This window comes from Myotis daubentonii, chromosome 4, assembly GCF_963259705.1.
Source record: "Myotis daubentonii chromosome 4, mMyoDau2.1, whole genome shotgun sequence".
Classification (NCBI taxonomy): domain Eukaryota; kingdom Metazoa; phylum Chordata; class Mammalia; order Chiroptera; family Vespertilionidae; genus Myotis; species Myotis daubentonii.
The window spans coordinates 92,364,453-92,391,363 of record NC_081843.1 but is presented as its reverse complement, the minus strand read 5'-3'; the positions used below and the strand labels follow the sequence as shown (position 1 = coordinate 92,391,363).

Below are 26,911 nucleotides of genomic sequence, written 5' to 3'. Positions count from 1 at the left end.
TGCATATCGCCCTGATTAGCCAATGGGAAGGGTAGCAGATGTACAGCTAATTACCATGTTTCTCTTTTATTAGATAGGATGTTTTAATGAATATGCTTTGTGAACTCTTTCTGTTGTAGCTTTCAAATGTCAGACAGGAGCTTAAATCATCTATAGCAGGTGTGGGCAAACTTTTTGACTTGAGGGCCACAATGGGTTCTTAAACTGGACCGGAGGGCCGGAACAAAAGCATGGATGGAGTGTTTGTGTGAACTAATATAAATTCAAAGTAAACATCATTACATAAAAGGGTATGGTCTTTTTTTTCAATAGTTTTATTCATTTCAAACGGGCCAGATCCGGCCTGCGGGCTGTAGTTTTTCCACGGCTGATCTATAGTCTTCATGTTTCTAAGGAACAAGCAACCATACCCTTGTACACACAAAACATATAAGAGCTTTGCTTCTTTATCTATGAAATGAAGTTTCTCTGGGAAACAGGAGTGATTCAACTATGCTATGTACCTTACCATTCTAGTCAATTCACAAAAAGTCAATATGCTGAATGACTGATGCTATATTTACTAATGCATTTGTCAAAATATTTGTTTTTAAAAACCAACTATTTGTATAACATAGTAACTTATAATAGGATGAGATGACTTCTGATATCTTGAGGATTTCTGAAAACTTTCAGTTGACTGATTTTTATTTCAGAATTACACATGGAAACTTTTTGGTTTAAGCTGATGTCTTCTAATTCTCTTCTATGTCATTTCTGCTTTTCAAAAATTTTTAAATTCTTTTACAAATTTTTAAAGTAGTATATCAATATTAGTATGTGATCTCTAGCAATTAGTAGCTAAAATTTAACAGTAATAGTTGTTCTTATCTGTGCCTACCTATGAGGCACAGATAAGAACAACTATTACTGTTAAATTTTAGCTACTAATTGCTAGAGATTACCCATCTTTTACCATTTTAAGGTTTTAGTATTTTTAAGATATAACCAAATGTATGCTTTTTTATTACTCTTTTTCACTTAAACTTACTGTCTTGTCACTGCTATAAGTAGTAGTAATGCCTTTCATGCACTCTCACTTCCTTCTTATTACTTTGAATGATTTACAGGTTTTGTACTGAAAATCTTTTCAACCCATTACCAGGTCAACAAATTCCACTTGTTAGAAACCAAACTTTGTGTCAATTGATTATTTTTCCCATTTCTTATTTCTACTACATGTGTTTAAAGATTATTTACTTTCTATTTTTTTAAATTCTAGGTTCATTTAATATTGCTATGTCAATTACTTAAATGAGCACATAAGTCTTAATTTGTATTTCTAGCAATAAGTTTTTAAGTTTCAATGTGATTATTTTTACCCAGAGTACATGGCAGGCACTGTCCATCCTAATCTGTTTCATTTGGAGACTACCCACTGGTGTGAACTACATGCACACACTTTCAAATTATCCATGGACTTACCATCAAAGTAAGAACCATCTAATTTACTTACAATAAAAAGCAAGAACCACATACCAGTAAGTTATTATTACCTATGCTAAAGATAGACCCACAGTACATTTCTAATACACACTAGTTGACTGATTAACATCTATATATACTGATCAACTACCATCAGTAAAGACCCATGAATCAAACTCTGCAGGCAGTATAATTTAAATGATGGGCAAAAGCCTAGAAGCTCCCAAGCAACAAATGTTTAATTTTAGGAGCTGCTTTCTTACTAGGAAAGGCAGCCAAAGCTCAGTCACTCCTCCGCACTCGGAGCCCAGCTAGGATGGAAGAATGGAAGACCAAACATTGGGCACCCAGACACCACCGTGCCATCCCAGAGGCGACTGAACTGACAGCTCAGTGTAGGAAGAATCTGCAGCAGATTGTCCTGAATTTAAATCAACTGGCTTCATGAGGAGTGGGAACAGCACGTGCTCACACATGAGCATGCCAGCACAACAAGCTGCAGAGCTTAGGGAATGATGGTGAACAGACCCAGTCATTTCCTCTTCCCTTAGTCAAGGTGGTCGGACCACTTTGTTTTCATGTACCTTGTTAGGTAACTGTGTATGGCTTTCATATAACACAAGCCAGCTCGTAAGCCACCTCAAAGCCTCCTGGGATAAGACTGGCCCCAACTTTATCTTGCCCTTTTTTTTTTTTTTGTCTTTTCCATTTTTTTACTAATGATAATCAGAATACTCAAAGATTTCCTATTTCTCTAGAGAATTATGGTGATTTTCCCCCCCAATAAAGATAACTGCCTATATATACCAGCAAGAAACAAACGACTGGGAATGCATAGGGTAGCCCTTCCTGCAAGGGAAAGTTTATAGTGGGAAGCATGTTCATCTTTCCTCCTGTGGTAAATTCAGTCTTTGGTGTCCAAATGGCATTACCCGTGCATATCATCCTAACTCACACATAGTGGGATAATCAGAGCTGGGCGCAGCTGATGACAGCTCAGATGAAGAATGAAATTTACTTGGAATAGGCAACACTACCCATCCTTTTCCTGGTTTCATATGCTATATGGTTCACTGAAAGTGGAGGGGCCATGAGTCTTGTTCAATCAGGGAATGGATCCTCTGTTAATGTTGGCCCTAGCCCTGTCTTCTCTAATGGAACTAATGTGGCTCAAGTTGAAATTCTTGATATGATAGAAGTAGAAAAATTCAGGTTACTCAGCTGCAAAACTAGGGGAGCTCCATGTGGGACAGAAGTTGACAGCTCTCTAGAATATCATTATCTCAACCCAAATAAAAAATTAGGTGAAGGGAGTGGTGGTCTATGCAGCCTGGCTTTATCTACTCTTCTTAACTGCATCAGAGTGAAGAAGAGTAGCATAATGTAAACTGGTCTCCTTTCCCAACCCGAAGAAGCTCAGGCTGCAGGAAAAAGCAAAATTGGAGCTGCACCTGCCCAGGTGGGAGAGGCCACTCGGGAAATGAAAGCAATCTATGAAACAGGCGCTGCCATACTGACTCAAACACTCATTGTTACTGTTTGATTATATAAATGTCTGAAACTAACATAATACTGGATATCATCTATAATTGAAAAAATATTTTTTAAAAATGCGATATTACATGGGCTAGATTTTCTTTACTTAATTGTTAAAAGGATTGGATGAGGTTTTGTGGCAAACACTTCCCTATTGTTCTATAAAGAAATGAGCTGAAGGCAGAGGTGGTATAAAGTGTGGTCCAGTTCTGAGTGCAGTTATCAGAAATGGGTGGTTGGGTCTCTGGTTTCATTAGGAGGACGAGTCCATCTTAGGGAAAGTTGGAATAGTGACGTTAAACATTAAATCTCAGATAGTGCTAAGCAGCTCATCAGGCACGTGTGTGAAAGACCCCAGGGAAAAGCCTTTCATCCTCGAGGGGTGTAAAGAAAAATTTCCACTAAGTTCCAGGGGAAGTTAAATTAGAGGGAGCACGGGGGAAGTGGCATATCAGAAATTATCGACTGCAAGAGCAGTGCAAATTTACAGTTAAAGGAGCCAATGAATCACAAAGACTTCACACTGGGCTATTTTTATTCTAAAGAGGCAGCACAACCTCTTTCCACTGTCCTGGTCAGAACCTTACTATTGACACTCCTAGAGGCTACTGAAATGAAATAGAAACCAGGAAATGTGCCTTTCAGCCCCCTGGCACAAGTGGCAAGAAAGTTTAATTTTGCAGGAGTTATTACATGACTAATAATGCATTAGGGACACAGGAGAAACGGGGCCTGATTACACAAAGAGACAGGTGCAGGGATGTTCACTGAAACATTGTCTATACTAATTCAGAACTAGAAAGTCTCCATCAACTGGCTAAATACATTATACAAATATTGAATAGTGCATGACATAGGAGTTAAAATACATAAATTTGAGCCATGTGTTCCATATCTTAATATAGAGCCAAAAAAGGAGTTATGGAATAGTACTTCATAAAATGCCACTTGAGTAAAATGTGGTTTTATTTATGGATCGATGCATTCGACAATGATAAAACCCATCCATTTAGGATCGTGCTTACCTTGGAGGAAGCCAGGAGCTGAATGGGAAGAGAGAAAAGGGGGTACATAGGTGACTTTAATTGTTCCTGCAGTGTTTTATTCCCTCAAAAAATAACTAAAGTAGATTCGGGCAAATGTCAAGATTTGACTGAACTTGCTGGTGAGCAGATATTTATTACTATTTTCTATACTGTTCTGCATGCTCAAAAAGTGCTGTTTAAAAATACCAGAACAGTCATGGGTTAGGGAGAAAGGAAAAGTTGTAGTGAAAATACCAACATATTTTAAAGATGGGGCAGGAAGCAGAATAAAGTTATTGATAATGGTTGAAAAGTACTGCTTCTGGGCTTAGCAATTAAACCTAGTTTTTTTTTTAAAAAAAAGATGTCACTTTTTGAAGAATAGAATGGAAGAATTGCACTGTAGTAACAAAAATTCATACTAACCTTTTTAATATTACATCGTGAAATGCACTATAAAATAAGAAAGGAAAACAAAGATCAACCAAAAAATATGTCATAAATGGCATCATTTTTTACAAAGCAATCAAATCAGGAAGGCATGTACAAGTTAGGAGATGCCCCACAGGCAGAAATTGATTGGAGAGGGAACTGAGAATGGAGAGCATGTACCAGAATTACTAGAACATGCATGTGTGAAGTTAGTGGATTTGGAGGAAAGTTTATAGGCCAACAAGATACTTTAGGAAAACAGCAAACAAAAAAGAAAGCAAACAAAAGTGTAGAAGATTTGCATTTTTGCAAACAAGAGCATGAGAAGAGACAGGACTGGAAAAGTTTGACCAACTCAGGTTCCGGTTTCCCTACAGGAGGTCCTGCTCCTAGCACCCTCTGGTTTGCCTTGGCTTCTCCCCTTTTCCATGGCATTTTACTGAGAAACCATCTGAAAGGCACTAACTCAAGGGGCGAAAGCATTGCTCTGATTGGTGCTACGTCGTTGGGAGGGTAGAGAAACCGTTAGCTGGGATTTGTGATGAAACAGAAGGTCATAGGGAGCAGACAGAAGAGGAATTGGGGTCCCAATGAGGATGCAGGTCACCCGTTCTGCAATCAGCATCGCTGCTGAGAAGACCCTTGGCAGAATGATCATCTGCATGGATTCCTGAACAGAACCGAGGCTTAACACCAGCCTTTCCACAAGGACTCACACTAGTGCACTAGTGCACACATGCACACTCAGCACACATGGTTCTGGGAGGAGGCTGACGAGGAATGCAGAAATCATACTAATTTCTAAGGAAGGGCCTCATATCAGTTACCCTCGTCACCTTCTCTAGCTACTTGAAACCCATTTCTTTCCCAAATAGCAGACAAGTCAAGGTGTGAGACAAGTCGCCGATGTCCATCACAGCTCCACCGCTGTGTGACCACAAGGCCCAGAAAGGCTGAGGACTTGGTCAAACTCCACAATTAATGGTGGGTCTCTTGCTTTCATTTGTGTGCGTGTGTGCATGTGTGTGTGTGATAATGTAAAATAACGCTGATTTTTTTTCTGCCACAAATTGATGAGTAACTAATTGTCCCTTTCATTTGTAGTCCATTGAACTAACTAAACAAAACAGGTTTTATGATTTTGTCCATTTGTTTATTGGACTGACAAAGAGCCTCTGGGTATATTTTGCATTTTTTGCTTTAATAAACAAATTCCATGACGCTGCAAAAAGCAAGAGATTTTCTATAACTAAAATTTCATATTGAGTATAATCTGAAAATTAAAGAAGCTTTCCTGAAAATGATCATAATGTTTTCATTGCATTCAGCCCAGCTCATAATATGCTCATGTGTCAAAGGCCAAAGGAATTGGGATTGAACAAAATGAAATGCTGGCTCTACTCTTTGAACAAGATACATGTTCTTTAAAAGAATAGGATATTTAGTCAGACACTCTGGTAACAAAAAGCTATGCTGCTTTAGCATGTATTTACTAGTGATCCTCAGTGCTGCCTATACATGCAAGTCACTGACAGGGCTTTTAAGATATTCTGATGTCACGGCACCGGCCCCAACCAAATAAAGCAGTAACTCTGCAGGTGGGAACTAGGCATCTGCAAATTTTAAAAACTCTCTAGATGATTCTAATATGCAGTCAGGGTTAAAGCCAACTGATTTAGACATTGCTGTCCCAATTAATATTTAAACAGTCACAGCCCGTTGGCTCCACTAATCCAGCTGCCTTACCACGGGCATATAAAAGATTATTTTTTAAATGCCATATGAAAAGGAAGATCAATGGGCTCTTGAGGTACAAGTTACTCTGTAATCCTTCTGACACACCGTCCCTCCTGGTAGTCCTTCTGTGTTTTCATTCATCGCCTGTGCCTCTGTAGGACTGAAAGCGTTAATTAATCCTTTTTCACAGACTCTAGTGCAAACCTTAATATTGAATAATCCACTGAGTTGTGTGTTTAAGATCTTTGCTTCATTAAGTCACCAGATATTCCTGGCAGCAGAAGAGCGGCAAGACGTCAACCTAAGGTTTGCTGAGCCAGAAGAATTAGCTTTTACCGTATCTCTGAAGATGAATGTGCTCTTAGAGCATGTCCATTAGCCCCAATATTCTAATGAATGTATGGCTTGACAGACACAATAATTGGCATAGTTCAGAGTGTAAGAGAATCAATTTGATGAATCAGAATGAGGTCAAGTGGAAGAAGAAACAAGGATTTCGTTTGCACATATTTCTAACCATAGCAACAAGAAAGATTAAATACTAAAAAAACAAGATTAGGTAGACTTTGATAATCCATCACTGTGGGGCCCCCTCATCTCATTAACACTAATCAATAGAAAGATGGCTTCACTATAAAACAGCGGCACTTGAGTTCCATAGAAGTCACTGCGTATCCTAGCAATGTCTTTTTCTCTTTCCAAATCTGGAATCTTATCTATTTTAGCTAATCTCAGGAATTTCTGGCCTTATCTCCTGATTACTACCCAATGAGATAGCTCACTTAGGCTAGCCTAGGATTTTATTTCCCCCTGGGTTCACCACCAACATTTTTCTCTTAAAACATCAGCCCTGACCTTAAATGTATCAAGGCTCTCTCTGTTGGCTCTGGCACCGATTGTAGCACTCAGGTATAATTCTTCTGATTGAAATATGTTTTGCTTCTACTCTTCAGTGAAACAATAAAAGCAGATTGCAGAGCAAGCCCTTTTATTCCTACTAAAAGAACCTGCTGTGAACTACCATAGAGAAATACAAAAGTAAATTGCTTCAAACTAACATGAGACCTGCTCACTCATGCTGGGTCCTACTATAAGGGACTTTCCTATGTCCCCGCAATAACAAAGGGGAGTCTAATTCTTAACCAAGCTTGACATGTGTCTGAGACAAGATGTTAGTCATGCTTGGCTTCATCTCAGCAATCTCTTGTTTAATTTAACTCAGTGACTTTGGGTAGTGAAGGAGGAACTGACCCTAAACCTGAGTTAGACAAAGGAATCTAAATCTCTTTTGGGTTCTGACCTCACCATAATGAAAAGAAACAAACCAAACTAGGATAATGTGACATCTTTCCTTAATAGAATCACAGATTTAAAGGTTTTTAAAAATGGAATGGGTTATGATAAGCTATTTGGGATTTTTTAAGTGTTTTTGAAATTTGGTAACTATTACAGGTCCTTTTTATAAAAATTTGATATATATATATATATATATATATATATATATATATATATATATATATATATATATATATATATATATATATATATATATTTTAGAGAGAAAGAGGAAGAGATAGAGAGAAACATGGATGTGAGAGAGAAACATCGATCAGCTGCCTCCTGTACGCACCCTGCCAGAGGGGATTGAACCCACCACCTGTGTATGTGCCCTGACCAGGAATTGAACCCACCACCTTTAGGTGTACGGGACAATACTCCCACCAACTGAGCAACTGAGCCACACCAGCCAAGGCGCATGTCTTATTTTTAAAAAAATTCAAAACAGATTTAGCTTGAAAACATGTGCAGATAGAAAATTTACATATATGCTACTGACAGACAAACCTAGCGGGCAAAACTACTGGGTTATACTGCTGGGCCAGCTAAAATGATGCAGATTATATCTGACCTTTAGTTACTCACATTTTTATTTTTCAATTCATGTTTTATGTGACTACTATGTTCTCAGCATTACAAGACACGCAGAAGAATTATATTACCGCTTCTACTTCAGGGAGCTTAACTCCTTGCTGGGAAGTTCAGGCAAGTTATGAAGCATCAATGGGCAAAGTACACCAGACTATGTTTCAGGGAATTGTGAAATATGGGTTCTCTTCTGTATTTCAGCAATTTTCTACTTACTGGAGTTCAGTGACAATTTGATGTTGCCTTTCTTTGGGGCCTGGTTCTCATACCCTTGGGAAAATTTTCTGTAAATTCTTCTTCATTTTATGTCAGGTGAACTTGATCCAACTCAATCCAATATTCTCTGCTGGCTTTCACAAATTGTTGACCCCAATCACAGTGAGAAATGTATTTTAAATCATGATGCCAAACATACTACAGTCATAAAACTGATAGATAATTTTAATGAAACTGTTATAAATTTTACAATGTATGATGCCCTCTGATATCTCCTATTTGACTCCATTCTACTATACTTCCTTTTCAAAAAAACCGCTGGTCATGACCCATTGAATTGAATATATGAGCCACTAATGGTCGTCCTGCTACAGGCTGAACACCACCTGAGACTAGGTCTTTCCTTTGAATAGGTCATGGATTTAAGGGTCACACTCCCCTTAAAGAAATTACTACTGGTTTTCTGACAGGGTCTGTAAAAATATGAGTTGGCTTCATAAGCACCTGTGAACACAGGTCATAGTTATTTGCTTGAATCATCCTAAAACCACATGCACCCTGTACTTTCAGCTTGAGTGGGTCAGAAGTCTGTTTTCCCAACCTCACTACTTTCTGGGCACTACTTCTAACTTCTAATATTAACACTGAAGTTTCATTAGGCAAAATATATTTTGATATCTGGTTTCCACAACAGCCTCAGTATTGTTACTTAGGATCAACTTAAAAAAAAACAAACAACAACAACAACAAAAAATGGTGCCCCTGGTTTTCTGTTCCTTTCCTTGTGAGTCAGCACAAACTCAAAATCAGACCATCTTAAAGGTTGGAAGATCTTTAAAACATTTGGCCTTAGGATCCTAGATTTCTATGTATCAAATTGAAAATAAAATTAGGGAGATAGAAGGTAAAGATAAAATAATCTGTTTTGATTCTGAAAATTGAATACATACTCAAATGTGTAACATTCACAATGAGAGGGATATCAAATTACTTTCAGTTCAAGGACAGTAGAAATTCATTGTCAAAAAAATAGAAGTAAATTATATTCTGTGTTCTTACAGGAAAGATACATCGTATCATTATTTACACAGGGGATAGATCTAGATTTGCAATAATTTAGTTATAGTCTTACATCCAAGGTGGAAAATGTAAGGAAGGCTAGTATTCATTCAGTAATTATTTATTGAGTACTCACTACATAGCAAACACTATCGTAAGCTCTGAGGAAGCAGATGAGCAAGTCAAGCATGGCCCTCAAGCAAAAAGACTTTTATTTTATCAGGCCAAGATGGCCAAAACACAACAAAATTAAATAAAGGAGATGAATGTTAAATAGTGTGAGTGCATGCAGAGAGTTAAAAGAGGTGATATGATGGATGGTTTTATGTGGCTGCTTCCAATGGATTGGTTGCCAAGAGCCTATCTGCAGATGGGACAATGTGGCCAACAACTGGGTAGCTATAATGGGCAGCCCTTAATGACCAGAGGAGAGCATTGCCCAGCAAGAACAGGCCTTCGGAGTGGCTGGGAGAAAGCTGGTGATCCCGGAGTGTGGTGACAAGAGGCAGAGCAGTGCGAGATGAGATCAAGGAGGATTCAGGGACAAAATTATGTTTGAATTTTATTTTAAATACTAGAGGCCTGGTGCACGAAAATTCGTGCAACAGCAGGCCTTCCTTCCCCCAGCTGCCAGCACTGACTTCCCTCCGACACCCAGGACCTGGGCTGCTTCCCTCCGACACCCAGGACGTAGGCTGCTTCCCTCCTCTGGATGCCCACAGGCACCCGGGATCCAGGCTGGCTTCCCTTGGGCCCTGGCTTGGTCAGGAAGGATGTCTGGAAGATGTCCGGTCTAATTAGCATATTACCCTTTTATTATTATAGATTATAAAAAACCTTTATTGTATTCAGGCAAATGTGGCCCAGGCTTTCAAAAGACCATTCTGAGTGTCAAGTGAATCGTGAACCTCAGGGAAGCAAGAGTGGCAGAAGAGAGACCAATGAGAAAGCTACTTTGGTAGCCAAAGGAGATGACATTAAGTTAGACTAGAGCAGTGATGGCAAACCTATGACACGCGTGTCAGAGGTGACACATGAACTCATTTTTTTTGGTTGATTTTTCTTTGTTAAATGGCATTTAAATATATAAAATAAATATCAAAAATATAAGTCTTTGTTTTACTATGGTTGCAAATATCAAAAAATGTCTATATGTGACACGGCACCAGAGTTAAGTTAGGGTTTTTCAAAATGCTGACACGCCGAGCTCAAAAGGTTCGCCATCACTGGGCTAGAGTGACAGTGGCAAGAGCTTTATTACATGGTGATAATAGATGATGTAGCTGGTCACAGGGTGAGGTAAAATTATGCCATATAAAATGTGATGTGTGCAGCACATCCTTGTATAAATGCACCAAGAATAAAGCAGAAAATGCACACAGGGAGAGAAATTTCACCTCTCACTCCTATATACACTTTCATGATGCAAACCATTAAAATTTAGACATAGTCTCTACACTGAAATTCTCAGAAACCACCACCATTCTCAGGATCCTTATTAAAATAGGGCATCATATATAATGTCATTTAAGGTAAGACTATTCCATGAAAGAGCCTTGGTTCCATAAAGAATGCAACTCACCACATTAGAATCGAGATTAAAATGCTATAATGAACCTGGAAATGCTAAGAGAAAAATAGCAAATAATAATATCCAAGAAAGGTTTTTGGAAAGTCAAGAAAAAGAGAAGAGAGGCAGCAATCATTTTAAAAATGTATCCAAATGCTCTGATCATACCTCTTCACAACCGATACACAGCAAATAAATCTGTCTTCTACGACTCAGGATGCAACTGTGTGTAAAAGGCCCCAAGAGATCATCTAACCCTCAAAAATATTCAGGGACTGAATTGAATTGGACTGAATTTTACATTTAAAAAATCTTGATCTCACCTTACTAAGAGCTTCGTTGGCTATTTCAATTCCGTACTAATCACAAAATTTGACACATTAAAATACTAAATAATTTCAAAAGTGCCTTAGAGTATGTATCTGCCATCCACTTCACTCTATGGATTTATCCTCTGGAATTTATGTTTGTGAACACCTTTTGCTATTCAATGTGTTGAGATATACCTTCTTGTTAAAAATTAAAATACATTCAGAATTAAATTTTTGCAGTTGGACGATTTAAAGTAACTTTAGGTTACTTTAGAGACCATTACTTCGGTTATATTTAAGTTTCATTACTGAGTTAAATAAATCATCTCAATTCCCTCCTCTTCTAGACTCACAATTTTATCGTCTGAAACTGCTCTTCCTCAAGGCATATACTTCATTTTGCCCTTACTTTGGCTGGCTGCCTTTTACTTTCATAGCAGCAGGAATTAATTTTAATCAGAATTTCTCCTCTATACGTTTCCATAACATCAACATTGTAGGAATGTAGCTTTTTATTCAAAAAAATGTAGTTAAGGTTCCTTAGGCCATGATGTACATAATTTCCTTAAAATAGGCTTTTATAAAAGGCAAAATATTCTGTCTTTTTTTTTCCAGAACTCACTTGATTGAATTGTACAAATACTTTCAGGTCTAACACTATTGATATAACCACATATTTCTTTACGACTTTAGCCTGAGTTGTTGCTCTTAGCTGGTTCCTATAATGAATATCAAAACTGTTGAAGAAAATCTCCCTGTAACACCAAGAGCAACGTCTGCTTTTTCTCAATTCTGCTGCAATTATCTCAATCAGTGTCTCAGGAATTAAACACACTAGTAGCAGTTCTCTATCCATGTCATTATTCTTGGGGGGAAAATTTTCCCCACCTGTTCTTTATGATTGAATCTTCAAAAGGTAAAATTAAGTAAGACACGGATGATCTTATATGTACAATTTAAATTAAAGGGGATTAGAGACCTAAATTATCCAATTAAGTGCTTAATTATTCACTTTCAACTAAGGATGTGGCAAAAGAAGAAGGAGAAGGAAAGGGTAAATTCCTATAAATAAAACACAATTTTTTATAGCTTGGAAGAATAGTTTCAAAAATAAATCCAAAATTTGTAATTATGTCTATACCTTGCCAGGAGTATAATCCCAAACAAAAATTTTGGAAAAGGGGTTTCCTAGCTGTCCCATGGCCCTTCTCTCCTACTTCATGGTAAACAGAACCTTATCATCTTTGCATAGCTGGCCAGGGGAAGGCAACAAACAACTGAATAAAATAAAACAAACAAAATGGATAAACTTTAAACTTTTGGGGTGCTATAGTTTTCAAAGTTAGAATGCATTATGAAGATTTAGTAGGGTTTTTTGTTTTTGTTTTAATTAAAGAAAAGTATTTGCTTCTGCTGTCTAAGAAAAGTTAATTAATTCCTATCAGGGAGTAGGCACTCACTTGAATTCCCCTTCTAGATGGTGAAGGAGGAAAAATTGCTAAGAGCCAGAGCAGACAGGCTATTGTCAAGCAGAGGGTGTGAGCAAGTTTTCCATAAACAGGACTAAGCATGAAAGGACACAGAATGCTCTTTTTAATAAAGTGGAAGAGATTTGGGGGGGTGAGGCAGTGTTTCCTGGGGCCAGGAGAAAGGAGAGAGATTGGGTGAGAGACAAATATCTTCAGGGACTGGAGACTTCAGAGGAAACTTACCCTCTAGAGCAGCGGTTCTCAACCTGTGGGTCGCGACCCCTTTGGGAGTCAAACGACCTTTCACAGGGGCCGCCTAAGACCATCGGAAAACACATATATAAGTTTTTGTGATTAATCACTATGCTTTAATTATGTTCAATTTGTAACAATGAAATTGGGGGTCACCACATCATGAGGAACTGTATTAAAGGGTCTCGGCATTAGGAAGGTTGAGAAACACTGCTCTAGAGAATGTATGAATTGTATAATAATTTAAGCTGTTTGTGTTACAATGCCTCCACAGTTCACTATATATGTGAACTTGTTTACCAGGGTATGTGGGGAGGGAATCAAGGAAAATAAACCTTGTCACATCGGGACACCAAGGCATACAAGAGGACAGCACCCTGGGAATAGTGAAATGACTCATGAAGCTGATGGTTGCAATTGACCAGTTGAAGCCAGAGATGACTACAAAAACATCAGCCACTCCTCAGACTCTCCAGAGACCTGAAAAGGATACTAGCATCCAAGGACATATGGCTTGGAGTTAATCAAGCCAATTCCACTTTAGTCTATATTTTAGAAGGGAAGGAGGAAGGGAGACCTCTCTAAAATTTGGATTATATTTGTCTCTACCATTTTTACTAGTAGATAATGTTAGTCCCCTTTACAAAATACGACTTTAGGGCACAACCATCTCATGAATCCCTCATATAGCATCGGCCCAGAAGTTGAGTAACCTGATCTTCGCTATTTGGTCCCCCATTATAAAGGACTATTTAGGTAGATATCATAATTATGATTTTTAAATTGTTTTCCATATGCTATTAATGCATATTTATTTCCACAAATTCACTAGTTTCATAAAAAATAATCTGTTTCTCCCATTGGAATTTTCTCCTTTTTCAGTAAGTACTGCATTGAGTTTTAAAAGTAGGTTAAATACAAAGTTAGCCTTTTCATTCAGCCTGCCATTTCAATAACAGAGTTGGAATGACAATGGTGCATTTCTGCTGAGCTACATTCCTTCCCACTTGGCCCCACAATTTCACACACTACAGATGAACAAGCCCTTTAACAGGCAATCAAAACAGCAGCGTTTTTTGATTTGGAGTATTTTTTTTGTTTTCTGTTTTGGTTCGGTTTCAGGGGAAGCAAGGGGATACTCCTATTTCTACTTTTTGTGTTACATCTATGTCTGAGAGAATCCCTGGTCATTTAGCTCTTTCAGCTTTTACTCAAAGTCCTTCTTTCTCACACGCCCTCCCAAGCTCCTTACACACACTCTTCACCAGATAAGGAACCCATGGGAAGGAGTCCACAGGGGTCTAGACTGGAAAACAAATCATCAATAAAGAGCCAGACTCCATGCTGGACTCAAATTCCCTACTTCCTTCTGAAGATTAAGTCTTTGTGCTTTGGTCAAGCTTGGCTGCCTCCCTTCTCCTTTCCTCAGAAGGCATTTTCTCCCCCGGAAACTTCCTCTGTCCTTCATGCAATGAGTAGGCAGTGCCTGACAGGGTGACAGATATGCCCACACATGTCTACATCCAAGGTGTTCAACTCAAGCAAAGCCCTTGCTGTAACTGTATATAGTACTGTCATCAGGCAGATCATCAAAACCATTAACTCCAACCCTTTCTAACTTGGAAAAATTGGGTAATAGACCAACTCTTTGCTCACCAAACTCTTTATTAACTCCAATTCTTTTTAAACAATTACTGTTCAAATATTTAATTCTATTTTTTAAAAATACTAAACTAGAAAACTCCCAAGTGAACATAGTCAATGGAAACTATGGAATATGCTCAGAAAAACAACTATTCAGATGATCTTGCAGGTAAGTGCCTTTATAAGAGCTGATACTTATTATGCAACTTTAGGGGGGAAAAATACAATAAAAACCAATTATGAGATACCTTCCTATATTACTAATTCAATTATACTGTGGGACAAAATTGGATTTCTGTGTTAAAATGAAATATACTTTATTTCTCCTTCAATAATATAGAAAGTATATCAAGTTATTTTCCTTGGTAAAAGTGACTTAATGGTGATGGATCACAGATGACTACCTTAAAATTAATTCCTGATATATTGCATTATTTTTAAATATGTGAAATAACAGCAAAATCCTATTTTTGTATTGAAAAACTCATATTTTCTATTACTCTATTAATGTGCAGAGCAAGAGCAGTTCATGTATTATAATTACATCTTTTTCTCCCTCGATTCAGCAGAGGATATGCTAAATTTTAGAAGCTCAAACAGAAAAACCTTTGAATAGGTTTAGAGCTGCAAAGATAAAATGCAGAGGTGAATATACAAAGAGGTAATGCTCAGGGTCGTTGCTGGGTTTTGTCTCCCTGGAGTCACTTCCGATGGCACCAGAAAGATTTGTATAAAGCCACTATACATCATTGCACACAACAGCAGGGTGGCTGCCTATGATCATGGAATCTTGGAGACAGGGTGCTTCCAAGGTTCAAAGAAATCAGAAAGAGTACTGTACAATAGCTTCTTCTCCCAAAAAGAATGCTCTGCTATATATAAATGTGGACTGAAGAGATAAATGGCATCTTAGCAATTGTATGAAACTGGAAAGTATTTAGTAAACTGAGCCCGGGTTCTTTCCAGGGTCAGCTAATGTGACTCCAAAAAGCCATTCTGCTCAGTTAAACATGCATGAATAAGTTATATTTTGTGTAAATGTACTTCACAGCATGATTAGAGTTCTTTCAAGGAGATACTTTATTGAATAGGTTTTTCAACTTCACATGTTCACATTCTTGAAAAACTAATGGATCCTTCATTAAAGAGATCACAGCTTTTCAGGTGTCATGCTTGAAGACACACAATGAATTGGTCATTAAGGGAATTCAGCCGCGCAGAAAGGACAGGGGAACAACTAGTCGACTCTTCTAATGACTCAAACATTGTTGGCAGGGATGCTTTCCCTTACAGGCTGGTTTATAGTTGCAGAACAAGCATTAATTTTTTCAGGCATAACAACCAGGTGAAAGACAACCACCTCTGGAGCAAGTACCCACCTTCTGGAAAAACATTTCATGTACTGGTGTTATGCATCAAAATAGATCTATTCACACATTATTTCTGTCCCATCCTATTTCTTCTGGCCATAAAATGTTATACATCATAGACATAAGTTGAAGTAATCATACTTAGGTAACTAATTACTTTTACATTCAAAAGAGAAAACCTTTAAGATTATTACAATATTTTGAAATAAAGATGCATTTGCCTTTAAAGACAAGTATCACATGATTTCACTTATTTGTGGAATCTAACGAACAAAATGAATTGACCAACAAAGTAAGACCCAAAGCAGGGAAACATGGAATAGACACATACTGCTTTGTGGGGATGAGGGGATGAGAAGAAATAAACCAAAGAATGTATATACTTATATGCATAGCCCATGGACATGAGCAATAGGATGGTGAAGACCTGGGGGGGATGGGGGGAGGAGCTGGAAGAAGGGGATTAAAAGTGGGGAGAGGAATGGGAGACATCTGTAATACTATCAACAATAAAAATATATATTAAAAATAAAAAGATGCATTTTGTGTTTTCTTAATTGCTTCAAGTGGATTTATTTGCCTTAGGCTGAGTCAGTTTTGATTTTCTTACTAGAAATGAAAGACACCTGAGTTGCCTATTGTGTCTGGTTAGTCAGGCCTTACCCTGAAACTCTTAAGAAATGCAATCTCTATTTCTTCATCTGAGATTATATAAATATTTGAACTGAAGATTACTCTGTGCCTGGATGAATGATAGGCAAGAATTAGGGAGGAAACCCAGCCTATGGCAGTAATTTCAAAATCCCCTTCTCTGCCCCTTTGCCACTGGTCTAGGGGAAAAGATTCTGGTAGAGGCTATTCTTTCAATGATAAACTGACAATTTGCTAAGCCTGTGGAAACACACTCTGGTAACTTCCCTATTAATTTTGAGATTTTTTTTTTCACCTTGTGGTGCTTCAAGGCCAAATGAGCTTTCAAGGAGGTCATAGGAACATAACATAAGAAATGCCATAATAGGTCAAGTTAATGAGCCAGTTAGTCTGATATGCTTTTTCTGAGAGTGGCAACAAGGTACATTTTGTGCATGTTGTCAATTCCAAAATATCTGAGGCTATGAGCAAGTGTGTTTCTTAGACCAGGTATCTATTTCAAATGTCCATGGTTTCCTTTATTGATATACAATGAATCTTCACCCATAAATTCATTTAAACCCATATGATGATATTTTAATCATGTACTACTTGTCATATAATGAGCTCTATAAATCTGTTTCCCTTCATTTGACCTAACCTACCTGCTTCACATTTCCAAAGGTTTCCTGTTGAAATATGCTTAGAATTGGTAGACCCGTAACTGTGACTCTGCCTAAGTGAGGTCTCCATACTGTGTTGATTAAATGTTCAAATCCTTCCCAAACAGGTGGTTACCAATTATCCATCTACAACTCCTAGAATTTTTTGTCAGCATTATATTGCCCAGGGTCAATGCGTTCCTTCTTATGGTCTACTTAAATAATTCCTGTTGGTTAGCCTACTTCCTTCCTTTTACCAGGAAGAGAAAAGTATCTGGATTCTCTCACACAAAAAAAGTAAATAAATGAATAAGTATTGTTTCTCAGGGCTTAACAACAGGAACCTACACTCCAAGGAAGCAGGATATGCAGCCGACATGGGTCCATGAGCAGCTGGGCTTGTGAAGATGTATTTTTAATTGACGACAACAACAAAATAGCAATCCAAAAACTCATTGAAAAGTAGTAATAAAGAACAAAACTTCCTGTTTGTAATCTGTAACTGCTAGTTTTCTATTGGCAAAGCTATCTGTGAGATACAAAATTGACCGCCACCATGCAACCATGCAACCATGACAGCAGGGCTGAGCATGCTACAGGGTATGGATAGGATCTGTTCTTTCTTGGGACCACCTAAGGTCACTACCAGGGTAATATCTTCTTTTCACTAAGATTTTGTTTTCTCCTAAACTCACACAACACATGCACTTATTTAGTGAGTAATTAAAAAGAAAAAGGCAAGCCAAATACACCCAAATCCTACCTTCATTTCTCAACCTGCCAAGTAATCCAATAAATTATTTACTTTGGGATTACTTGTGTTAAACAGCATTCTCTGCATACTGTATAAGATGTCTTTGATTTCAAGCTTGTTTTAAATAAATAGTTCTATCAAAATAGAATGGCCTTAACTTTCAGCCCTGGGAATAAACAAATAGTCTCAATCAATGACACTGGGACCACCATTTAACATTTTTCAAGAGACTAAGAAAAGAAATATTTTCATGCCTACAACATTAAGTCAGAAATAGCCTTTGGCACATATTTAACTTGGTCTTTTCAAAGGTTGTGGGAAAATATGGAGGAAAAAAATATATAAGCAAAATTAGCAAGGCTACCATGACAACAACCCAGTACTCAGAGGCAGAGCATAAACTCCAGAAATCTCAGAGGGAATGAAAGGAGGGTCCCTAGGACAGGCCATTAGGGAAGAAGCATCAAGCATAAAGAGAATTATTGCTAAATGGACAGATACTGGAACAGATATTTATTGTAATGGATTTCCTGTGGTGTGAAATCTTATCAAAAGGACACTGTTACTAAGAAGAAACCATTTGCTTGAAATTATGTGTTTCTTACTATATTGAACTCAATGTGGAAATATATGTCCCACATTTTTATTTCTGTGGGCTGTCATTTGCTTTTGTTTAATGGGCACGAGAAGCTGCATATTTGGAAGTAAGAAAAGAATATATGGAGACGTTTTTTAAATGAGTTTGCCAAAGTGGCTGAGTCAGGACTCAGGAGTGGACATCAAGACTCCCAGTGCTCTATCACAGCATGATTTTTTTATCTATTTAAATTTGAAGCTTTAGTTACTTACATTATTTCATTCAACCAAGAAATATTTACAGGCAATTACTGTATACTGGTCCTCTACTGTTTGGAATACAGGATTGAGCAGGAAAGAACTCATACATTATCTACAGGAGCATGGGATCAAGAAAAGAGAAATCAACAAGTAAACCAATATATAAACAAGGAAATGTCTAGACAAAAGGAGCAACAAATTCAAAGGCCTGAGTCAGTGAAGACTCAGGTATGTGTCAAGAACAAGAGGAGGCAAGTCTACCCAGGACAGAGTCAGTCAAAGGGAGTATACTAGGTGACAATATCTGAGGTAGGGCTCTGATCTTTGTAGGAGTGCAGTGGGAATTTTCCAGTCTTGTCCCACCCATCTATTTCTCATACATCTGTCCGAATGATCCAAAAATAGCATCTCTCACCTGGATTGATGCAGCACAGATAGAGTCTATATTCACAATAAATATTGAAGATAAAACTGATAAGACATGATGGCTTGGATATGGGATACAAAGGAAAGGAAGCAGTAACAATTTGCTTCCTGACCCAAGACAGAGAGTGAATGGAAGTGCCATTTACTGACACAGGAAAGACAGAGAGCACAGATCTGAGGGAAAACGGGCTATGGACATTTATTAACTGCCTATTCTGGGACATCCGCTGGCCATCCAAATGTAACAATATGGTCAAGTAGACAATTAAATACACAGTTGGTACCACAACTCAGGGAAAAGGTCAGGGCTGGGGTATAAATTTGGATGTCTTCAACCTATAGATGACATAAAGCAATGAGCCCAAATGCAGTCACCTGGCATGCACAGAAGGGGCAGTTTGGTAATTAGAATGTCCAGTACCATGTAAGAGTCAAAGCGCCCAATTTCATTCAAAAGAAAGACATAAATTATGGACTTATGAAAAAATGTATAGATAGAGGTCTAACCTCAAATCCAATACTGCCCATAGAATTAATATCCTGTGAATTCCCTGGGCAACATAGAAATGTTGGGGAAAATGAAGTGAGTTCATGCTCTCTCACTCTCCTCCCCTCCCATCGAGGACTGCTCTTACTTATCTTTTCTGGGTTAGAAGGGAAGAAGGGGGGAGACAAGAACAGAGATAAGGAGCACAGGAAAGGGCTTATATGACTGACACTGTTGGAAGCTGGATTTGTGCTCTTTGGCTCAGTGGAGGTTTAGCTGTCTCTTCTGTGGAACTTTTTCCTTTTTGATTCACGACACTTGCGGCCTCTCACATGCATGTGCCTGACCAGATGAATGTGCTCTCTTCTAACGGTTCCTTAATCTCTCACCTGGCCATCTCCAGGTTCTTCTCCGTTGAAGCCTTTTCAGTCCTCTGCAGATGATCATATTAGGTCAAATCAACAGTGATCCCAGAGCAGCCTTTTCTCACTTATGACCCTCAACAAACTCACTGAAAACACTCCTGCATTCTTTGCCCAGACAGACCCCGGGAACATAGTTAGACCTTCCGCAGCAGCAGCTACTTTTCTTCACTTGGTTTTCTGAACCATCATTGTCTCCCCATTAAATTTTTCAGTATGGGGTTGCACATCTGGATTTGTTAAGACACCCATTGTGCTCTCCATGTGGTCGCTTTGAAGGTCTTCTCACACACCTGAGATGAGAGGAAGCAGAGGAAGGAAAAAGGCTTATCTCACATGGGCTGCTCTCTTCAAAGAAATCTCCAAACTCTGCTTTTTAATCTGACCTTTTTATATTCATAATGTGAGTGCAGAATGTAAGAGTCATGCAACCGCTTTTTCTAAAACTCCTTTGGAAATTCTGCACAGGGTTTAGCACCTACTCTGAAATTCAGCATCTATTTTATTGCGGGGCTCAGTTGAAATTGCAAATTTCAATATTATTGCAGTTTTTTAAAAAAACATAGAACAATATAAAACAAGCTCACAGGTGAATAATCAAGAAGGAAAATAATACAAAATGATCCAAGAAAGAAAGGAGTAATTCCTGGCATAGGAAAAGAGATGGAATCAAGAGTTCTGGAGGAGGGATGTGATGATGTGTATGTCCAGTATGACAGCAAGCAATGTTCCCAGTGGAAATTTATAAAAATTTAAATATGTAATTTTATCTCATTTTTTATAATTATGAAGCAAATACTGATGCTATGTCCATGAACACTGGTTCTAAGTAATATTTTACCATCTATGACAACAACACTAGAATAATAAAAGTTTCTAAATTTAAAAAAAAATAGTATAAGCATTTAATATTTTAGAACAACTTTATTATGCTTCCTTTTATTGATAAATATTTAAAAGCTTCAAAAATTCTACCAAGCTATATCAGAAAAACAAAACTGATATAGAACAATAGAACAATTCTTTACCTGAAATTTTAAAATACAAAATAAAAACTTCGAAAAACTGCAGGGGTTTTCATATTTTTGGTAAAAAAAAAAAATCGAAACTGAACTGAAGACAGGTCATTATGGTCATTCATATGTCTGTAGGGAAAATAATTTGTTTGATCATGGTGTTTGCCTGAGCCCTTGCTGAAAGTACTACATAATGTATAGTATGTGGACAATATATCTTTCTAAAATTGAGGGGTGGGTGGGAATCTGAATTCTTAAGTATTTTGGCCTCAAGAGTTTTTGGATGGGAGATTGTAAACCTTTAGTACAGAGTGAAATGTAATATTTTTGTGAATTTAAGACAATTTAAGGAAATCCAGATTTATGGAATTCAGTATAAAACAGAGACCCTGCCTTGGAGAAATAGCACAAGGATATTTTTGTGACCTTGTCTTACCTATATAACCAATAGCATGCAAAGACTCCAAGGAGTGAATTAGACCAAAATATAGTGCACTCTTTCCAAGAAAGCTGAGCTTTTCTGCTAGCTTCCCTATTTCATCTGGCTTACAACATTAAGCATGTTAATAACCAGGCCACTTTTGGAAGTCATTTGACCAAGCCAGCCTTAAGATCCCTGGTGTTCAAGCAAAACTCCATAGTAAACCTATTGCAGTAATTCGGAATATGCATTACAAATAGAAAGGAAATCAACATTTAATCTATCTCTAAAAGTCATATCTTAAAATCGTTGGGGGGAAAAGATAAATTTTACGGTGCATAAGCTTATCTTCATGGGATTTTTGGCAGACCATCAAAATACCTTTTGATACCTCAAATCTGTTTTAATCTTTGAAAAGTTCTACACTTGACCAAAAAGGTTTTCAAAAGCAATGGTGCCGAAACTTGTTGTGTGGTCAACCATTGCGTTTGGAGTCCTGCATCACTCACTGGGTTATAGCCTAAGAAAAACAATGCATTCTACACCCTGAGAATCATGACTGCACAAATGTCTGCTATCTTGTGTGTTAAATCTGACTCACAATTAAAGAAAGTAAACACAGACATGTGTAAATACTAGATAATACTTTTCAACCTGAAATGCTCAAACAAAAATCTTTGAAAACCTTTTAAAGACAAATAACCTATTAAAGGAGATGAAAAAATGTACACATTGCAACTCAGCACTGCTTTATTGATTCCTTTGGAAGGTTGATGGTGGTAAACAGGATTAAGAAATGTTCAATAATAGCCCTAGCCAGTTTTGCTCAGTGGTTAGAGTGTCACTCTGTAGACTGAAGAGTCTCAGGTTTGATTTCTAGTCCAGGGCACATACCTGGGTTGCAGGTTCAATCCCCCGGCCCCAGGCCCTAATGAGGGAGGGCCTGTGGAAGAGGTAATCAATCAATGTGTTTCTCTCACATTAATGTTTCTCTCTGTTTGTCTCTCCCCCTTCCTTCCACTCTCTCTAAAAATTAATGAAAAAAAATATCTTCGGGTAAGAATTTTTTTGTTTCAATAATAAAAATGCAGTACTTTTGCTTAGAAATTGATATAATTTCTAAATTTTTTTAGAACTCATGTCAAAGCATCAAGCTTAATAAATGGCTATAACACAAGTGCTAATTATATTCCCATAAAACAGGGTCAGAGAGAGAGCTCTCAGTGAGAATATTCCCATGATGCCTATATCTCTACAGTGTCCAAAAATATTATTATAAGGTGGTTGATATTCATTTAGGTTTGTCAACTTTCTTGTCTGCATGAATTTCTAGAATTATCATTATAAGGGAAAAGGAGAAGATGGAAGAGAAAGGGAAGAGATCATTATGAAGAAAGTAAATTGCCCATAAGCCTTCCCCACTCACATGCCCTAATCATCAATGTAAACACTAATGACTGCTTTATCCCAAGATGTTGGGATTTTTTTTTCTGTTTGTTTCCCTCATCTCACATTCTATTTTTCTTAGCTGTGTTGTAGTTTACTCTAACATGTAAACTTTCAGACTCTACACCTTCCTGAGCATAAGCATTTCATCCTGTTTTTTGAATTTCTGGTATTTAGAATAAAAGTAAATACCCAAAGAGGCTTAGGAAGTGATTTCTTAAATATCCTTACTGAATTTGGTTAAACAAAAACTAAGAATTCATTAAATGAGAGGATGTATAATTGGCATTGAGTTTTAGACTTTCAAACTCAATCACTTTTTTAAAAGTCTCTTCAATAAATGGTGATGGGAAATTGGACAGGTTCAGGAAAAAAAACGGAATGATGACCAATTTATACCTTACACAACAATAAACTTGAAATGGACAAAAGACTTACATATAAGTCATGAAACTATGAAAATCCTAGAAGAAAACATAGGCAGCAAAATCTCAGACATCTCTCAAACCAATATGTTTGCTAATACATCTCATAGGGCAAGGGAAACTAAGAAGAAAATAAACAAATGGGACTACATTAAAATAACAAGCTTTTACTCAGCAAAAGAAACCATCAACAAAATGAAAATAAAGGCCACTGTATGGGAGAACGTATTTGCCAATGATACATCTGATAAGGGGTTAATTTCCAAAATATGTAAGGAACTCATACAACTTAACAAAAGACAAGCAATCCAATTAAAAAATGAGCAAAGGACCTAAATAGACACTTCTCCAGAGTGGACATCCAGAAGGCCAAGAGATACATGAAAGAATGCTCAAAGTCACTAATCATCAGATAGATGCAAATTAAAACTACAATGAGGTATCACGTCACACCTGTCAGAATGGCTATCTTCAACAAAACAACTAAGACACGAGCTGGTTAGGATGTGGAGAAAAGAGAACCCTAGTACATTGCTGGTGGCAATGCACACTGGTGCAGCCATTATGGAAAACAGTATGGAGTTTCCTCAAAAAATTAAAAATGGAACTGTCATTTGACCCAGTGATCCAACTTCTAGGACTATATCCTAAGAAACCCGAAGCGCCAATCAGAAAAAATATATGCACCCCTGTGTTCATAGCAGCATAATTTACAATAGCTAAGATCTAGAAACAGCCCAAATGCCCATCAGATGAGTGGCTAAAAAGGCCGTGGAACATTTACCTGTCTCTCAGGTTTAGTATTTTACAGTATTATTCCAAAATGTAACACTACACAGCTGTGAAAAAGAAAGATTTCTTACACTTTGAGACAGCATGGAGGGACTTGGGAGAGTATTATGCTAAGCAAAATAAACCAATCAAAGATAAAGATCACATGATCCCATTCATACATGGAATCTAATGAACAAAATAAACTGAAGAACAAAATAGATCCAGAGACACAGAAGCATGGAATAGACTGTCAAATCTTAGAGGGAAGGTGGGGGTCGGTGGGTAGGTGGGGAAGATTAACCAGGGAACTTATATACATATTAGAGGCCTGGTGCACCTGTGGGGCCCTGGCCTCCAGCCCCCCAATATTCATGTATTTTTTTATATGTGTGTATGTATGCATATTTTGTGTGTTTTTTTTTAATCCTCACCTGAGGACATTTTTCACTGATTTTTAGAGTAGGAGGGAAGGTGAGAGACAGAGAGAGAAACATGGATTGGGAAAGACACATCAATTGGTTACCTCCTGCACATGCCCTGACTAGTTCAGGCCAAAACAGCATCACCAACAGCACCACCGACAGGGCTGACTGCTGGCAGCCCCCAGGCTCAGGCGTTGAGCGTATGGCGATTTTCTGTTTCTGCTTCCACTTCTGTAGAGGTCCCGCTTGTAGGAGCTGCTGATGTAGCGACCACTTTCTGTCTTGATCTTCTTGTCCTGTCCTGACTGTTCCACAAACTGCTTCTTCTTCCAGTCCCACTTGAGCTGCTGCCACCCCCTGGTCAGGTTCTGGGCCTCGTCCCCCATCAGGTCCAGGACAGCGCCAGCCACCTGCTGCTCAAAGGCGCCCCTGTCCCCACCAACGCCCAGGTCCCGTTCACTGTCGAAGTCCTTGGACCGAGAGCGAACATAGAAATCCTGGTCCAGTGGCCAGGCCTTCTCCTTCCACCTCTTGGCTCCCCACTCAGGTCCTGGCTGCTGAAACAGTCAGGCCTACGACCTCTGTGAAGATGTCCTCCACGCTCTCTCCTACCACCTCCTCCTCCTCCTCTTTCCCAGGCTGCTCCACCTACGGCGATGGGCAGCTCAGGTATGGGCCAGCCAGGCCCTCCTGCCGCTCCTACCAGAAGCTGCCCCTTGGCTTGCATCACCTGACTGCTCAGGTCCCGGCTGGAGGCATTGATCTCAAAGATGGTCGCCTGCGAGGGGTACTGCTTGATGCTGTCCACCAGCCTCGGCAACTGCAGCTCCTCCTCCTTGAAGCTCAAATTGAAGAGGGGGTGCAGGCCCAGCCCACAAGGTCCAGCTCCTTGGCCCACTTGATGGACTCTGGCGAGCACACATACTACTGCTGGGTGTTGTCCCCACACAACCCAGGCCCGCAGCTCCAGCGATGCCTCCAGGGTGCTCCACAAGCCACAGTCCTCGTCATCCACCATGCTCTGTGGCACCCGGCCTAGCATGCCGTCCACGCTGACCACATCTGAGGGCTCCTCGTGGGGGGAGCGAGGGTAAGGGCACGGCCCAGAAAAGGTGCAGGTCCAGCAGGTAGGGGACCTCATCTGGGGCCGTGAAGGAGTAGACCGTGCTATCTGGGCCAGCCTGGGCCACACGACCCACGTGGTGCAGGAAGAGCTTGCCCTTGGTGGGGAAGCTGAAATTGATGACATTGTCCAGCAGCAGGATGTCCAGGCCCCAGGCGGCCAGGTCAGTCATGATGAGGGTGGAGCACTTGCCATGGGTAAACTTGGCCAGGTTGATCTTGCAGGTTGTCTGGCCCAGGGCGTTGTAGATGTAGGTGCAGCTCACCCACTGGAGTGGCCTCAGCTTGGAGACCATGCAGCTGGGGGAAGGCAGATACTCAAAGCCTGAGCCTGAGGTGTGGGGTATCCCAGGGGGGCCTCCGGCCAGGGGGAGGGGCTTATGGGGCAGATTTGGTGGTTGGCTGCCCCAGTGCTTGTCATAGCAACCAGTGTTTCCCCTGTTCGGTAAATTTGCATATTAGACTTTTATTATCTAGGACTTGAAGCCCGGTGCATGAATTCATGCACCAGTGAGGTCCCTCAGCCTGGCTTGTGGGATTGGGCCAAAACCAGCTATCCAACATCCCCCAAGGGGGTCCCAGATTGTGAGAGGGTGCAGGCCAGGCTGAGGGACCCCAAAGATGCATGATCAGGACCAGGGACACGGGAGGTTGGCCAGCTGGGGAGGGACCACAGGAGGGCTCCAGGGCGTGACTGGCATGTCTCGCTCAGTCCGGATGGCCCGGATCCCAGCAGCAAGCTCACCTACTGGTTGGAGCATCTGCCTGTGGTGGTCAATGCACATCATAGCAAGTGGTTGAGCGGCCTTAGCATATCATTAGCATATTATGCTTTGATTGGTTGAATGAATGGACACTTAGCATATTAGGCTTTTATTATATAGGATAGGATATGCATAACCCCATGGACACAGACAATAGCGTGGTGAAGACCTGGGAGGGGCGGGTGCAGGGTGAAGAGGGTCAATGGGGAAAAGGGGGGTTAACATCGATAATATTTTCAACAATAAAGGTAACTTTTAAAAATTAAAATTAAAAAGGAATAAAATGGACAAA

General features: G+C 39.1%; 1 pseudogene; it reads right to left on the bottom strand.

Annotated features, from left to right (window-relative positions):
* The window catches only part of LOC132233862 (ATP-dependent RNA helicase DDX54-like), a 45,434-nt pseudogene extending 19,283 nt beyond the window's left edge, over positions 1 to 26,151 (bottom strand).
* Positions 26,152 to 26,911: the final 760 nt, after the last annotated feature.